Below are 6,516 nucleotides of genomic sequence, written 5' to 3' on the forward strand. Positions count from 1 at the left end.
ATCTATATACTCACACATACAAAATATAACAACACAAGAAAAAAAACGCAAAAAATTGCACTTTAAAAATATATTGTTCTTCCAATGAGAGTAATATTGGGGAAACTTCAAGACCTTTAAAAATTTGTGGAAATGATCACCGAGTATACATCGGAAATGGACAAATAATAGGATCAACATTTTCAGAACGCATTGTGAAATCAGACGGTTAAGATCGAGTTGAGGACAATCATGATTGCCAGTGGACCCCACTTTAAGATATCTGAGCTCAAAGAATCATCGTATTATTACATCTAAAGAGATATGTATTTTAAACAAGTCCAACTTGACTATCCATCTTGAAGGAAAATATGGATAGTAGCGAAATTGCAACAGACTAATATTCAATAACACTTTTAACTACATCGAATATTTCAGCAGGCAATCAACAAAACTGACATTTTTCATATTTCAAAACTCCTTTGACATCTGTCCAGGACATGCGAATATGTGGCGAACCAAATAAAATGAATTGCAAGTATCAGTGAATTTTGTCCAATACTGAAGGTGGAGACAGAATTCATCTTCACAAAAGTATTTAATAAACATGATAAACAAGTTACTAATAAACAGAACATATTTCTTTATGGAAAATACTTACTCAGCATCATATCGAGGTGCAATTTATTAGCCTGTATAAAGCTGTTCATTACAATTTTTCAGATTTTGGAAGGTGAAAATGCCCAAATTTGAGGTCGATGAAAAACATTTTTCGTTGTAGTGACATTTTATCAAAGGTGCATATGACAACTACGATAATCGAACTTGTATTCTACTACTGACTACTGAAAGTGAAGCGGGCGATGTGAAAATAATGGAAGTTTTGCCAAAAAGTACTCTTATGAAATTCACTGATTTCAATGTTCTCCAATAAACACAGTGTTTAATTTAAATAGTAATTTCAATTTCAAAAGATACCACATAAGTACAAAATCTTTGTTTTTCAGGAGAAAAATCAAACGTCTTTTGAAATAACTAATTTTTGATATCTCTGATAATGTTTATATTATTTAAAACATTTCAGCTCATTATTATGACAGATTAACAAAATTGTGCTACCAATATCAGTTTTACTCTTCTCCTAAAAAATAAGTATTTTTTGACATTAGTAAGACAAAATATCTACCTATGGAAAAACAACAAGTGAAGATGCCAATCGTAATGAATGTTATTCTTTCTAAGATGCTCTCACGACCAACATATTTTATTTAGATTCACACACTTCATTCAAAAGAGGTGAACCCAACCCTCTGCAATTATGAGTACATGCAATTATACCTTGGTGCATCTGTATCAAATAACGACCAAGTACACCAAAAAACGTTAATCACAATTCCCCTTCCTCGTTCGAAGAAAGACAAAAAACAACATACCCATCAATCGGAGTGGAAAGGGGTCACGATTAAACAAAAGAAAATGAACCAGGTAGAAAGTGACAGCAGCGTGCAAACACGGAAATAGCCCAGGATTAAGGGTCAACTAACAAAAGGTCAGATTTAGGGACAGTGGCCAGGTCGACGGGCAGATGTTCGACTGTCCTTTGTTTTTTAAACGCGGTCGTTACTTTCCCTCTGCATCTCGGCCCCGATGAATAGTTTTAGTTTGCAAATTCGGCAATGGCAAACGTGTGCCTAAAAATCGGAGGTTAAAGATGCAGATGGGGTCAATGTTAATGTCGGAATTATCTCGGTGGTATTTGGGTTTATGATGCTGGGGTAGTTTAAGTTCTTGTGGTTAGCGCGTGGCTTGTAAGGGGAAGAAGAGACAATTCACGAGTTTTTTTAAAGATTTTCATTTCATATCTTACTCACCATTATTTATATGTACATGCACAAGCACTGTTGCGATTATATTTTTCATGGAACTCTTCATATATGAAAGATGAGAAATCGTACCCTTTTGTATGTAAGAGTTCGAATTTACATCAAAAATTTCCCATAAACTGTCCATGCATCTTCAATGTATATAATGTTTATTTTTTTATTTTCTGTAGTTTATCTTAATTAGGTGCAAATAATGTTCTCCTATAGAAAAACTGTTCACAAATTGTTGTAGTCTGATATATTTTAATTTATTTTCTCCTTGTGGAAAATATTCCATTTAATGTCGCCGACCTTGGCAGAGATAATTCCTTCGGGGTTATGGGATAGATATTTCCAAGGTCGGAAACAGAACTAATAGCAGAATGATGAATAAAAATGAAAAGAAGTAGATCTAGCTCATCATTCGTTGTATAAAAAAGCTGTCCATTACTTCCAGGTTCATTTCAACACACATAAATGGCGATTTAAATCGAAACTTAATCCTTACCTTGGCACAGGCAAAGTTTTCAAAGCCATTCTTGTTTCTGTTCCTGATTGAATAATAAACAGTTTTGATTAATATTACTGAGTATTTCCACTAAAATCAGTTCATGACGATGGTCATGCATCACATCTTTAAGTGGTCTGAAGTGTCGCTAACATACAGTTGCATTCTCAGAAATTGTGAAAGCAGACTCCAAAACATGATAAGGATTCTTGGATTGAAGGAAACGTGTATTACTTCATTCACATCGTCGTCGAAATGTTTTTTTAAGAACAAAACACAAGCACTACAGGAAAATACTCAAGGCGCTCTCAGAGCTGTGCCTGTGCGAAAGTAGCGATTAACATTAGATTTTAATCGCTGGTGAATAAATCTATTAGGAAAAACATTCTCAGGAAGTTCATTCCACATAAACGCAGTTCTCCAGATGAAAGAGTTCTCAAACAGTGAAGTTCGTGGTGTACAGAGTTGAACCTCAAAACGATGAGCCGCCACAGTCCGTCGCGTATTTCTGATATGTACCAAATGTGCCAAGTCACTTAAACATTTCCCGTGAAAGTATCTATAGAAGAGAGACAAATCTCCAACCTTTCTTCGTGTTACAGGCTATCAAGGTTGCACGTCATGTTCGCGCCTTCAATCAGGCAGATGGCTCTTTTCTGGATGGAATTTCAGCAACTTCAGGGTATGTTTGGGAGCAGAGCTCCGTACATGAGAACAATACCAAAGAAGGTTTGATCTAAGGTTTATGAAGCAGGTTTATGTACAGTTTTCTGGTCTGGAACAGTGTTCCAAGTTTTCGAAAAGCAGCCTTTGCTATTCCAGCGACATGATTGTGGCAAGATATATTGGTGTCCATTTTAACCCGTCGACTATATAGTAGTTTTCGACGTTTGGTACAGAACACCAAAAGGACTGGGACGAAAAGTTTTCGTTTCATGATGAACCTGGAAATTATATATTAGATATATTGTTATTAAATGTGTTATTATTAGATATATTGTTATAATGTTATTAAGGGAGAAATAAAACTTCGGTGTTATGTGTCGTTTGAAATTTCATACATGAAGGCAAAAACAAAGATTTGAGAGCAACAACATTTCTTATCAAGAATGTTAACAATCTGTTATTCAGTTTGTGTCTGAAAGTTATTTCTTTGCATGAACTACACATCTTCCTTCCTTTCTTTGGAAGACTCATACATTTGATCATTCTGTTTTTAAACGCGGTTATTCTCGCTCTTCATATTCAACGATTATGGACATACTAATTGTTGCTTCATATCGGCCTCCTAAAAATAGTTTTAGTTTGCTAATTCAGCAACGGCTAATGTGTGCCTAAAAATCGGAGGTTAAATATGTAGATGAGGTCAATGGTAATGTCGGAATTATCTCGGTGGTGTTTGGGTTTATGATGCTGGGGTAGTTTAAGTTTGAGTTCTTGTGGTTAGCGCGTGGCTTGCAAGGGGAAGGACGATTTTCTTTCCGGAGTGAATATTTTACCACTTATACAGCAGCACAAGTTAGACAAATCAAGTTTACAGATGTTACCATAAATATTTAAATAGAAGATACTTCCAACATTATGTCCATTTGGCAAGTCAAATATCTCAATGTTTCTTATTAACGTGTTGAAGGAGGTGATAAAGCTGTTAATGTATACAATTATGTCTCATTCATAATTCACGTAGGACACCAATATTGAATATATGTGTGTCTATTCTTCTAATATAGATATTTTTAACGGAATTTGAAAGTCTAGATGTACGATGGAGTATCGTAGTTGGAGATTTTGGATATTATAAAAATTTACAGGGTTCACGACATATGCTTTTACGATCGCATACACCTCTGAATATGTTTGCCGCAGTAGCAGACGAAATGTTTGTTACTAAGAGTTCATTTCGACTATGGCCTACCATCCCGGATTTCATTCTTACACAGTATAATTATCAGCTTAATAAATACTATGTTTAAAATCTTTCTCAAAAAAGTGAACGAAGTAGTTTCAATTTTAGTATTTTAATGATTGATTCTGCCGTTACTCGATGAAAATTCATAGTAATTTCATAAACATAAACCATTCCTAACGATGTTATGCATCCCACTAATAATGAGTAGGAGATACCTACTCATAGTTATAGTTATAATATTTTTGAAAATGAAGTTTGTGAAGACCAAATCATAAGGTGTAGTTTATGAAATTCAATATTTTATCTCAAAATACATCTAAATCGTGAATTGAAATTTGAGAAAAATTATGCAATTTTTCTAAATTGTTATAACCCAGTCCACGTGTATTGGTTGTGTTCCCAACTGAAACTAAGATGCATTAATATATCTATGTACATTTATCTTCTGACATTTATATTCATAAACTTGTTGAGTGAAACCATGTCTCAAATCCAAATCAGGCGGTACGAAATTTACTTTTCTGAGGCTTTGGAGTTTTCTTCACTTTTTTTAGAAGATATGACTGTTTTATTCAAATTCAAAGGTAAAAATGTGCAATAGAATAACAGATTGGGACATTATGGATATTGGAAGCCTTTTATACCGCATACGAACATATGCGGTGTAAAAATGACTCTTGACATTTTCTTTATTTTCCTTGAGCTCTACAGCGCCGCCTTGCGGCAATGGTTTCCTCGAATAGAAAAAGGAGTAGTAGTCGGTGTGAAATTTGTACATATATATTTTGTATTGTATTTGTACAGATATATAATAAAAGAAAAACAATATATACATATAACTAATGAGTATATTGAGGAATGTTTCTTTGAAATGATTAAATAACTCTTTCTCAACGTGGGGTAACTGGTCAATAAGGCACAGCAACTCTCCATTTTATTTTTCGGCCGAGATCAATGGTCGTCGAAGTAGTCCAATTATTCCGTCCGGTGGACCATCTTTCATAGTAATTAATCCAATCCAACGGCTTTGAAAGCCGAAAGAATGAAAGAATGAAATGGAGCAAAATGGAATAAAAGAAACTGGCGACAAAATATCAATTAACATCTGCAAGCGGGACAGAGAAAAAGCTCTCGGGATCGATGAAGGAGCGGCTCTACAATACCCGCTGTAAAAACATTTAAAAACAGCGATTCTCTCTAAAAGCAAAGGGTAATTAAAAATGATCTAAAAATAACAAACTGGCGAACTTAATTGGCAAAGAAAAACAGGCCACTTCAGAGGCTTTTATTTTGGCACGGAGCTAGTTTTTATTTCTAATAAAATTAAGTTTTTCAAGGTGGAATTGAGTTCCATCGATAAGTTCGAGGTTGATTAAATTTAGACTGAATTTTATGGTGTTTGGTTTCCATGTTCAGTATAAAACTGTTCTCATTGATTATTCCATGATATATTAGTATTCTTATTTTTCAGCAACTGACTTCAAATGAAAGGTTATCGGTTTGACGCTATTCATGTTGAAAAGGGGGTCCTGTTTTAAATTTCTTGTGAAGAGCTGGCTTATAATGTAAAACAACTTCAACTTCACCACTAATAAAAATATTCTATTTTCCTTTGCAAACTTTTTCCAATCTGCTATGAATATCACTTTAGAAAGTGGTTCTAATACCTTCAACTGAAACATCCTTGATCTCAATATTTTTGGAGATATTACAGGCGCTAGTCCAATAGATATTTAAGCCAAATTGATGATATTAAAAATCAAGAAAAATGAACGTATAAACCCATGAACAACTAATATCCATAATATTTTCCTTTAAACAGATTAACAAGTCAGTTCCTATGAAACTTTTTATAAAATTGAACAATCAAGAAGAACACATTTATGCAATCCACGTGCCAAGACATAATACATACATTTTTTTTTTTGAGATAGGTAAATTAGTTTTTATTATCACTTCCAAAAACAAATCATAAAATTATAAAACAACAATAAAAATGAATTGGCGCTCCGGGACGACTTTATTGATTCCAGTGGCGCATTTGCTTTTTCAGCTGCATGAAAACCAGGAAAAACCTGCAGCACCACATTATCTGAAGATCTCAATCTGCCAATGTTCTCTCTCTCATGAAACAAAATATAGGGTGTCTCCAGAGGCTCCAATAAATATGAATAACAGTTACTTTTTTATTTACCGATAAAAGGGTTACAAACAGAATAACAAATCCAATAGAGACCCACTTCATATTTTCAGTCTGA

General features: G+C 34.0%; 1 long non-coding RNA gene across 1 annotated transcript; it reads left to right on the plus strand.

Moving 5' to 3' along the window:
* The first annotated feature begins 458 nt into the window (after positions 1-458).
* LOC111503122 (uncharacterized) lies at positions 459-932 on the plus strand. Its single transcript, XR_002721834.2, has 2 exons — positions 459-643; positions 703-932. It is a non-coding gene; the product is annotated as an uncharacterized lncRNA (long non-coding RNA).
* Positions 933-6,516: the final 5,584 nt, after the last annotated feature.

The sequence above is a fragment of the Leptinotarsa decemlineata genome, unplaced genomic scaffold (genome assembly GCF_025532065.1).
Source record: "Leptinotarsa decemlineata unplaced genomic scaffold, Ldec_3_MD MMD2_tig00026354_RagTag_RagTag, whole genome shotgun sequence".
Taxonomy (NCBI): domain Eukaryota; kingdom Metazoa; phylum Arthropoda; class Insecta; order Coleoptera; family Chrysomelidae; genus Leptinotarsa; species Leptinotarsa decemlineata.